The sequence below is a fragment of the Sus scrofa genome, chromosome 15 (genome assembly GCF_054392235.1).
Source record: "Sus scrofa isolate SSC_HxYL_T2T_F1_AM1 chromosome 15, Sscrofa_HxYL_maternal_Yorkshire_Landrace_v2.0, whole genome shotgun sequence".
Taxonomy (NCBI): domain Eukaryota; kingdom Metazoa; phylum Chordata; class Mammalia; order Artiodactyla; family Suidae; genus Sus; species Sus scrofa.
Genome location: NC_139397.1, coordinates 70,167,587 through 70,178,622, shown reverse-complemented (window position 1 = coordinate 70,178,622; position 11,036 = coordinate 70,167,587).

Here is an 11,036-nt window from a genome sequence, read left to right as displayed (position 1 = left end):
CTATAGCAGACTGATCAGAGGGTCCAGGTGTACCTTGCCATCCCGGTAGACTCTGAAGTCCCCAGGGGGTCACACAAGGTTAAACCCAGGACAAGTATTTCAAGGGTGAGCAGCAGGGCTCTTTGCATGGTTGTACACAGAACACCAGAAGTTGAGCTAAGGTCTCAGGTCCCTTAGATCTTTGGAGCCCTGGAAAAGCTACTGCTTGTTGTAGACAGAGCTAAAGGCAGAATCATGACTGAATTACAACCAGGGAACCACGTGTGGCAGCTGAACTGCTGGAGATGTTGAGCCAACACAGAGCAGCTCTCCTGTTCCCAGGAAATCTGGATTCTCTCAGTGTCTCTGACCACTGTAGACCAGGCCTGTCAGCTCTGCATCCTGAGGCAAAGGACCAGGAAAAAGGAGCCACGTGGCACGCTGGCAGGTTTTATGTGTGTGTGTGTAAATGATCTTATTTTAGGGATGAAAAAATATCTCTAGGTACACTTTTAGATAAGTAATGTCCTGTGGTTTGTTATTCAGGCCAGTCTCTCCTCTCTTTTTCTTATATAATCAAATCAAATATAGTTTCATCCTGACACTAGGGAAGAGGCAATAAGCTGGAAAACTCATCGGCTTTGGGGAGAAATTTAAAAAAATAACAAATTTCAATCTTTCCTTTCATATAAAAATCTCTAGTTCTCTCTGAGGTGCAGCTTTTCCAAGGTTATGGCATATCAGTTCTTTGAAAAGATCTACTTGCCTCCCACTCCCAATGTATTTATTTGCAGATTTATTTGGTTTTTAATCTATGGACTGACTCTTCTGTGTTTATAATGGCTGTTGATTGGAGAGCACAGTTCCTGGGCTTATTAGGCTTATATTCAAGAAGGGGAGCCCAAAAGCCACTTCATGTATTACAGAACCACGGGCTATTGGAAGTTGGACACTTTGATGTTTCTGTCATGAAGAAAAACACCGTGAAAGAGGACAGTGTCTTGGGAAGCAGACACTCAAACCTTTATTAGCTGAAAGAATGAGAACCTTTCCCCCCCACCCACCCAGGGCCCACTGAGAAGACATGAGCCCAGGTGGCTCTGCTGGTGATGGTTGGTGTAGTGAGGTACAAAGGAAAGGACAGCTCCAGGGAAGGAGAGACTCACATTCTTAGTCTGCCACTATATCTCATAACAAGTTCTGGGGCCCAGCTTCCCACCCAGAAAATGAGAGACTCATAGGGTGAGAAGGCCTTTCATTACTATGCTTTTAAGCTCATTGATGAAGTCACAGACTAACTTAGCACTCGCTGTAACCAGCATTCCACCCTCTATTGCTGGTGGGAAATGAGTTTGTTTTAATCTAGAAAATTCTGTCATTGGTTGAGGGATACTCTCCATGACTTACACAAAGAAAATTTTACAAAGAATTAGAATACAATGCATGGGACTTTTTTTTGTTGTTTGTTTGTTTTGTATTTTTAGGGCCACACCCACGGCATATGGAAGTTCCCAGGCTAGGGGTTGAATCAGAGCTATAGCTGCCAGCCTATGCCACAGCCACAGCAATGCTGCGTCTGTGACCTACACCACAGCTCATGGCAACACTGCGTCCTTGACCCACTAAGCAAGGCCAGGGATCAAACCCACATTATCATGGATACTAGTTGGGTTCGTGTTACCACTGAGCCACAACAGGAACTCCAGGCCTTTTAATACTATAAGTATGTAAGCTAATTTCCCCTTGATTCATGCAGCATTTCAGGGCCTGATAATTATTCTCATCTATTTAGGAAAGGGCCAGCAGCAAGTTACTTTACTTAGTAAAGCCATTTCTTCCCACTTGTTATGGAATGTAGACCTTGAAAGAGTCTCCATTATCAACCAAGACAATGTGAAGAAAAAGTTGAAGGAGCATTTCCAAGCTGACACAGCTAGTTATGGAAAGCCAAGAAGGAAACTCAGTGTCCCCTATTCTCAGGGCCTTTGTGTACCTTGCCACCATTCATAGTCTTCACACAAAAAATATGCATTATACTTTCCCGTGGCCTGGTCCTCTTCTGGGTGCTGAGGTTAGAGCAGTGGGAAAGAGCCAGGGAGCTCTCATCCTTGTGGGAAAGATAGAAAATAAGTTCATAAATCATTCCAAGTCCACAAGTACTATGAAGAAAGCAAACAACAAAAATGTGATAAAACATTGGGTAATTTAGAGTTAAGATCAGAGAAGGCCTCTCTGAGCAGATGCTCTTCAGCTGCATTCATTTGTGAATTCTTAGACTGTCTCATAACTCACTTCATATCATCATCCAACACTGATGAGAAATGCATTGTTCAAATCTGTAGCATGTCATGAGTTTATCTATACCATCTGATTTAAGGCATGAATGATGTGAAGCCAACCATGGGGATTCCTGCAGAAGAGTCTTCCAGGCCAAGGGAACTGCAAGTGCAGGGACCCAGAGCTGAGAACAAGGAGACACAGTCGGGTGTGGCTGAAGTTTGGAGACCAAGACAGAGAGTGGCCTGTGATAAGGTCACAAAGATTGGCAGCATCCAGAAGGGCAGAGCCCTGCAAGCTGGAATCTGAGTTAATTATTTCATGTGTAGTCAGGAAACTTGGGAGGGCATTAAACAGAGAAGTCATGAGATGCAATGCATGTTTTCCAAGGATCACTTTGGCTATTGTGTGGAGAATGTAGGCAGAGGCAAGGAGGACTAGGGAGGCCAGTCAGGAGGCTGGTGGGAGAATGCAGGCGAAAGTGATGGTGACACAGATGAGGAGGCAGAAATGGAGATGGAGGTAAATGGAAGGACTCAGGGTACATATTAGAAGTGGCACCAGCAGGACTTGCTGATAGGATTTTCAGGAAAGGGAGAAATTAAGGAAGCTGGTGAGTGCAAATACAGAGGGGGAAAACTGGTGTTTTAATTGAAAATGACTAGTTCAGTTTTAAATACTATAAGGTTAGATTGCTTATGAAACATCTATTCCTTGAAACATTCTCTGATTTAGTCTAACATTTGCCTCTATTTGTCTGAATTAAATGAGCTTCCTGTGTCATGTTCTAGAAACTCCACTCGAGTTCCTGATTGTGAATCTTGGACAAGGGTTGGTTATTCTTCAGTGGCAACAGTGATGTCATAGATTTGAGAAGATGTCCTAATTTCCCATTTAGAGATGCCTCATCCAGGTCTCTGGTAGTGCTCAGCTTTTCTTTCCCTTCATAGACTGTGCTGGACATCTACCTTGCAGATGGGAGAGGCAGTGGGGCATGTAGACCAAAGAGACCCAGAAGGCAGAGAGACAACTGGGTCATAGACCCCAACATGTGACCCTCAGGGGCCCTGGATTGGGTGATTAGTGTTTGGGCTAATCAAAGAAAAAGAGACTTGTGAGATGTTTAGTTTGGATAAAATTGAAGCGAGAGGGCAAAGCCAGCCGCCAGTCAGGAGAGAGAGGCAGGGCTCAGGGCTGCCCATGCCTTTGATGCAAAGAACCCAGAACAGGATCAGGGCTGCCCATGCCTTTGATGCAAAGAACCCAGAACAGGGTCTTGAAGAACCAAATAGATGAGCTCATTTTCTCAGGGACCAGGAATCTGGAGAAAGCCTGTGTTCTAACTTGAGTTGATGGAAGATACAGTTTATAGCTATGGAAGGATGTGAGCTTCCCAGATAAATAGGGAGCAAAAGACCTAGGCTGAGGGTAGAGGGTAGGTTTCAAGGACTAAACAAAGCAGTCTAGCTTTGCTTGTTTTTAAGGTTTTTTCTTGGGGGGGGGTAATTTTTTAACACAAACCAAAGCAATCTCTAGAGGCAACTGAACTGAATGCTCAAGATTATATACATATGGTTTTCCCCCAAGGATATTTATGTCACTGATATTCCTCCTGTCATCACATAGCTGAAATTTAGTGTCCGTTCACTAATTTCAGTTTGTGAAATTGGAAAGAATAGGGGCATGGGAGTCGGAGAGCCTGGGTTTGAATCCTGACCCTGCCATCTACTACAGAATTGGATATGTTTCTTAGCTCCTCTGGGTCTCTACTACCTCACCTTTAAAATGAAAGCAATGAGGGAGTTTCTGTTGTGGCTCAGCCATAATGAACCTGACTAGTTTGATCCCTGGCCTCGATCAATGGGTTAAGGATCTGGCATTGTCATGAGCTGTGGTATAGTTCGCAGACATGGTTTGGATCCCGTGTTGCTGTGGCTGTGGTGTAGACTGGCAGCTGTAGCTCTGATTAGACCCCTAGCCTGGGAACTTCCATATGCTGCAGTTGCAGCCCTAAAAAGACATAAAATAAATTTTAAAAATGGGAGCAATGATAGTCCTTACCCAACGGGACTGTGGTGAGGATAAAAAAGAGTTAAGCCCTTGAGGTAGTTCCTGGCACATATTAAGCCATTAAAATACCATTTCCCAGAGGAAAAAGAACAGAAGAGAAAACAAGGCAACACACTGTAGCTTCTTAGCCTCCCAATTTTTTATGAGTTTGAAGAAGAGGCCTAAGTGAACATAGGTGGCTTTTATCACATCATCTGGGCATGCTGTCATGAGTAGCTGGGGACCCACTGGGTCCTACATTAAAGGAAGAGGAGGGTGACTACCTTATTCAATTACACAGCATGTGGAAAATATAAAAACAGCAGCCCAACATGCAAGTCTGCCTCCTAAAAGCATTGCTAAGTGACTCACCAGGCCTGAGACATAGGCAGATGGGCTATGGTGAGATCCCTTGAAATGCCACTGTGGACTATCTGGAGGCTTTATAGATTAATAGCTTTAGAAAAATGCTGTTAGAAAAATCCTGTGTTGGAAACATCCAGTGCTTGACTTTTACCATGATCCTCTTCAGTTTATGCCATTTCTCTCCCGAGGAAAAAAACTTTTAAAAATTATTTTTAAATGTAATAGGAAAAATTATTAATCCATTAAGGAAAACAAAACCATTCCGATTAACAGCCATTCATGGGAAAAGAGCTTGCTGCTGCAGGGCTAGATAAATGCCAGCCCCAGCTACAGAACTTGAGCCAGCAACACGGTTAAGTTCAATTATTTTGTCTTCACTCAGCCAAGTAATTGATATTTGATTATTTCGCCTGGTGGGTGTTGATGGAAAGGGAATTATTTCCCTCTGGGCTGGACCAGCATCATGAGTAGCTCCTGGACTGTGGCTTGAGGCATAAAAGAATGTATAGGACAGGGTCACTGGGTAAACATGTCCTCAGATCAACCCACCTGAGGGAAGAGGGATGGGGCAGCCATCTCCCCAATTACCTGTGGTCTTCTTGCTGGGAGTTCCTACCCCGAACCAGCCTCTTTAACTTAGTAAAAACTTTGCATTCTGGATCCAGAACCTGCTGAAGCGAATTTCTGTTTGGCAGGAAGAAACCAGGTGGTGATTTCCCCCCTCCCATTAGCAATAGTTATGACAATGACAATGAACATGGCTTTAAAAAATTAATACATAAAACCTGTCTTTAAATGATTAATTGCTTTGTTTCATGACCTTGCTTAGCAAATTGGTTATTTAATGAAGGATTTGTAAGCACTGTTACTTCGTATTCAAGAATCATGAGAAAGTCTCCTTCACCTACCTGTCTCCGCATCGAAGTGGAGATAATCTCTCAACAGCCATTTGAATGATTAGGGAACCTAATCACCATTGAGGAATGTAGGATTTCAGCAGTAACCCAAACAAAGAATGAATTTTACAGCTAATTGTCATCTCACAGGCAAATAAATTCTAGCCATTCAAATGGGCTTCTGTTCAAAAGTGTTATTGGTTTCATTTAAATAATTCCATAGGACTTAATATAAACATTCCTATTTGCTAGAAAAGACTTCATAGAAACAAAGCTCCAAGAGTCAAATAAAGACTGAGACTGAGAAACAATCAAAGAAACATCTCATCATATTAGATATTTCCATAGAGCCTTATTGGACAGCTGACAATGGTAGGAGTCTTTCTTTCTTTGAAGACAACTCAACAGGCAAAACTCTTAAGACACCTGCCATATCAGCAAACTGTTTTCTCCCAAGAGATAATCCCATATATTGGTCAATAGAACCCATACTGTTAGGATGAAAAAACACACTCTCAGGTTTTTTTAGAGTAAAAGGTGATGACCCTCTCGTCCAACCCAAAGAGGTTAAGACCCTGTATGCCCCAGATTACATGGTTAGTTAGGCGCAGACCCCGGACGTAAAACCACCATGGTTTCTGGGCTGCTGGTTCACTGCTCTTTCTTCTTCACTCAGCTGCCTCTTAGGGAACACATTTGAATCACTGGAGTTTTTTTTAATTAATGGAAATACTGAATCTGTTTACACTTGAAAGTAACTGCTCTCAGGGGCAAGGGAAAAAATGCTCCATCTCTCAGAGCCCACCTTGCCCCAGGTTCCGATGGAACCGCTGTTTCAGGATGGAGGTGAGGGGGGAAGGCAGAGATTTTGGAAAGTCCGAAGACAAGCTGGAAGAGGCTTGAAAGGTCTCAGTGATCATGAGAGTTTCAGGAAGCACTACTGGCTTGTGGCCCACAGACTGCAGAACTAGTAATAAGGAGGGGGCGTTCCATTTGGGGGACTAGATAGGGGAGATACATTCCCTTCGAAAGAAGAACTCCACACAAGTGAACCCTGCGGGGGCGGGGGGGGGGGTGCTTATCTGCATAGCGAACATTTACTGAGTCTTTACTGTGTGAAATGCATTGTATCTTGTCATGGAAAGATTATAAAAGGTGTGGGTAGATGGAAATGAGGATTGAAGAATAGGGGTTGTGCTTAGTAGAAACATTGCTTGCCTTGGAGTTCTGTGTCAGGTGCAACAAAGGACCCAGGATGGGAATAGAAGGAACTATGGCACCTGGTCTCTGGTGTAAACAGGAGGCAAGGCCACTTTTCTCTGTCTCTCTTTTTTTTTCTTTTTTTTTGGGGGGGGCACTTTTCTTCATGTTTTCTTTATGTGACTTATAATTGTATAAGTCACTGAAGAAGAGGAGGAGGAGGATGTTATCTGCTACTTAGAATTCCCAGCAACTTCTGGAACAATATATCTACTAGACACACAGTAAATATTTGCTGAGAAATGAACTAAGGGATTGGTGAAAGAATGACTAGTCATGTCTCATTTATTTGAACCCTTTGTGGAATCTCATTGAGTTGGATGATTTTTCCAGTTAACTAAGATTTCCTCCTATAGATGTGAAGTCACCTGGTTTTAACCATGTACAGGGACCTATTTTTAGTGCATCGGTCCTATGCCTTTCTTCTTAAATATATTTTATGGGACACAATTTTACATGTTCATTGATTATTTTACTGTGTACAACTGTGGCTTTGGGGCTTTAGAAATGTGAGTTATTTGCCTCGGCCTACGGTGTTTGTTTTTTTTTTAACTCAAGCCTCCTTCTATCTCCTTCCTTACCTTACCCATCATCACAAGTGTGGTTACTGTGAGTCGGACATGCTCTGGGTACCTAGAAACAACAGTGAACATGATGTGGTTCTTTCCTTTTTGAAGTTTCCAGTCTAATCTGAAAACAAACCAGGCAAATAATTGCAATCTGAGGTAAATTCTATGAAGGTAACTGCTAAGATAGACAATAATATTAGAAAGCGCATGGGTATTCCTGTAGCAAGGTGAGCCCTGAAGACCTTGCTATGAAGGTGATTGTTAAGCCACATCCAGAAGGAGGGGACAAGCCAACTATGGGGGGAATGCCTGGTGACTTATTCCACCTCACTCTCCCCTCAATCTTGTTGCTAAAGTCTGCCTGCAAATATCAGTCTGTTAAATCATTAACTTGATGTTCACAGAAAATAAAGATGTGGCTCTTAATGGGAATTTCAGTCTTTCCTTAGGTGAAAATATTTGTATACGACAGGTCTTTTATTTATTCTTCATCTCACTTTGGAAAGATGTGCAAAGTCCTGGGCATCAGGGAATGAAAATTGAATAATGTATGGCCCCCTCTACCTTGGGAATTGTATTAGTCAAGGTAAGCGAGGCTACGTTACAGTAACAAGTAATCCCCAAATCTCAGTGGCTTAATGTATTAGTAGTTTATTTCTCACTCACACAATTTCCAAAGTGGGTCAGCAGCTCTCCTGGGTAACTCTCCTATAAGTCATTACTCAGAGATCCAGGATCTTTTCATCTTCTGATTCTGGTCTCTATCCATAGAAGGTGAAGAGCAGGCTGGAGGCTCATCAAATATTTTTAAAGGCCAGTCTTGCAAGTTGCTTGTATTACTTCTATCCCATTCTATCAGTCAGAACCAAGCACATAGCTTCACACTAACTGCAAGGAAGACTGAAAATTAGGTCTTCCTGTGTTCCCAGAAAAAAGAAATGGGGTTGATGAATATATAGCTGGCCTCTCTTGTAGGAAGCTCATAATTTAGTTGCCTAGAAAGTCCAGCATGCACTAAAGAATGGTTATTAGGGGCAACTGTTAAAAGCATTATACAGAGATGAAAACAAAGATGGGAGTCCATAGAGATGAGATTGATTGATTCTGCTTAATCGTTAAGGGATAACTGATAAAGGAAGTCTGCTAGAGAAACTGGATTTTATCAGGACCTTAAAGGATGAATAGCTATGAAATAAAGGAGTGAAGTTAGACAAGGCACAAAAAGGTGAATGTACATTCTATTTTTTTTTTTTTTTTTTGTCTTTTGCCATTTGTTGGGTTGCTCCCGCGGCATATGGAGGTTCCAAGGCTAGGGGTCTAATCGGAGCTGTTGACATCAGCCTACGCCAGAGCCACAGCAACGTGGGATCCGAGCCTCATCTGCGACCTACACCACAGCTCACAGCAACGCCGGATCGTTAACCCACTGACCAAGGGCAGGGATCGAACCCGCAACTCATGGTTCCTAGTCGGATTTGTTAACCACTGCGCCACGACGGGAACTCCTCATTCTATTTTTTTATTTGTATTTTTTTGTCTTTTTGCCATTTCTTGGACCACTCCTGTGGCATATGGAGGTTCCCAGGCTAGGGGTCGAATTGGAGCTATAGCCACTGGCCTACGCCAGAGCCACAGCAACAGGAGATCCGAGCCTCGGCTGCAACCTACACCACAGCTCGTGGCAACGCCTGATCCTTAACCCACTACGCAAGGCCGGGGATCGAACCCTCATGGTTCCTAGTTGGATTCGTTAACCACTGAGCCACGACAGGAACTCCGTGAATGTACATTCTAGCTGGAAAAGGTGAGGGATTTGATAAGACTGGAGGAAACAAGAGTGGAGGAAAAAGAGAGGGACCAGATTCCTAAGGGTCTTGGGTATAAAGTTAAATAGTTTGGATTTTGTTCTGTAGGAAATAGAACACCATGAAAGCTTTCTGAAGTGGTGGTAACATCATCAGATTTGTGTTTTTAAAAGATATTTTCTTTTCCATGTATTTGGTTGTTGGCTGAGATAGGTGGAGAGCTTAATGAATGATAATTGGGGATGTTGCTGTTTCATAACAGGTAGTTCTTTTCCTCTAAGAATTGATAACACTTTATATGTGCTGGAGAATCTCATTAATGTTCAGTTTCTTCAAGAGTAGCACAGATGAATCAAATATCCCTATAAGACTCACATATTTTACTGAACCGAGAAAACCTCATGATGGTGGTACAAACGATATGTAAAAAAATTACAGGTTGTGTCATCTGTCAGCCTTTCTGAGAACTTGGCCCAAATGTTATTGGGAGAGCCAGAGCCATGTGCCAATGCCTCAGTGGAGCTCAGAATACTAATAGTAAAGTTCAGGGATTTTCAGCAATAGTTTAGTTCTGTTGTAATCAGTACCTTTGGGTTCCAGCTTTCAACTTGTTTCTAATCAGCTAATATCTTAAACTTTAACCTAAAAGATAAGTATCTATCTTTTCATGCAATCTCAATCCTGCTGCTCCTTTGTAGTGCTGATAGTTAAATGTATCTTCACTACAGCATTTTTCCAAATGCATCAAAATTTAGTTTAAGTTCTAACATAGTTGAAGTTTCTTTAGTTTCTTTATAGCTCCTCAACCAAGGTCCCAAACTAACCCTTTTTTTTTTTTTTTTTTTTTTTTTTTTGCTTTTTAGGGCCACACCTGTGGCATGTGGAAGTTCCCAGGCTAGGGGTTGAAATGGAGCTATAGCTGCCAGCCTACACCACAGCCACAACAACAAGGGATACATCGCAGCATCTGACCTACACCACAGCCCACAGCAACACTGGATCCTTAACCACTGAGCAAGGCCAGGGATTGAACCCATGTCCTCATGGATACTAGTCAGGTTCTTAACCCGATGAGCCACAATGGGAACTCCGCCCTTTTTCTTATTTGTTTGCTCTCCCCACTTTATTTTTAATTTCACAATTTACATCTTTTTATATTGTGTGTCCATTAACAAATTGTTGCATTTATAGTTATCTTTAATGCTTTCGTCTAAGCTTCACACTAGATGTGTAAGTAATTTACAACATTAGAATATTCTGAATTTACCTATATATCTGACCTGAAACCATAAAACTCTAGAAGAAAACATAGGTGGTATGCTCCTCATTGACATCAGTCTTGGGAATGATTTTTTTGGGGGGAGGGGGTATTGAAATCAAAAGCAAAAGCAATAAAAACAAATAAACGTGTTACATCAAACTAAAAAGTTTTTTTACAGCAAAGGAAATCATAACGAAATGAAAAGGCAAGTTAAGGAATGGAAGGAAATATTTGAAATCATATATCTGATAAGGGGTTAATATCCAAAATATATAAATAACTTATGCAACTCAATAGCAAAAAATAAAATAAAAAATGAACAGAAGAACTGAATAGATACTTTTCCAAAGTCAACATACAGATGGCCAACAGGTATATGAAAGGGTATTCAACATCATTAATCATCAAGGAAATGCAAATCAAACCCACAACAAGATACCGCCTCACACCTGTTAGAATATCTATCATCAAAAGGACAAGAGATAACAAGTATTGGTGAGGATGTGGAGAAAAGGGAACCCTTGTGCACTGTTGGTGGGAACATAAACTGGTGCAGGCACTACAGAAAATAGTG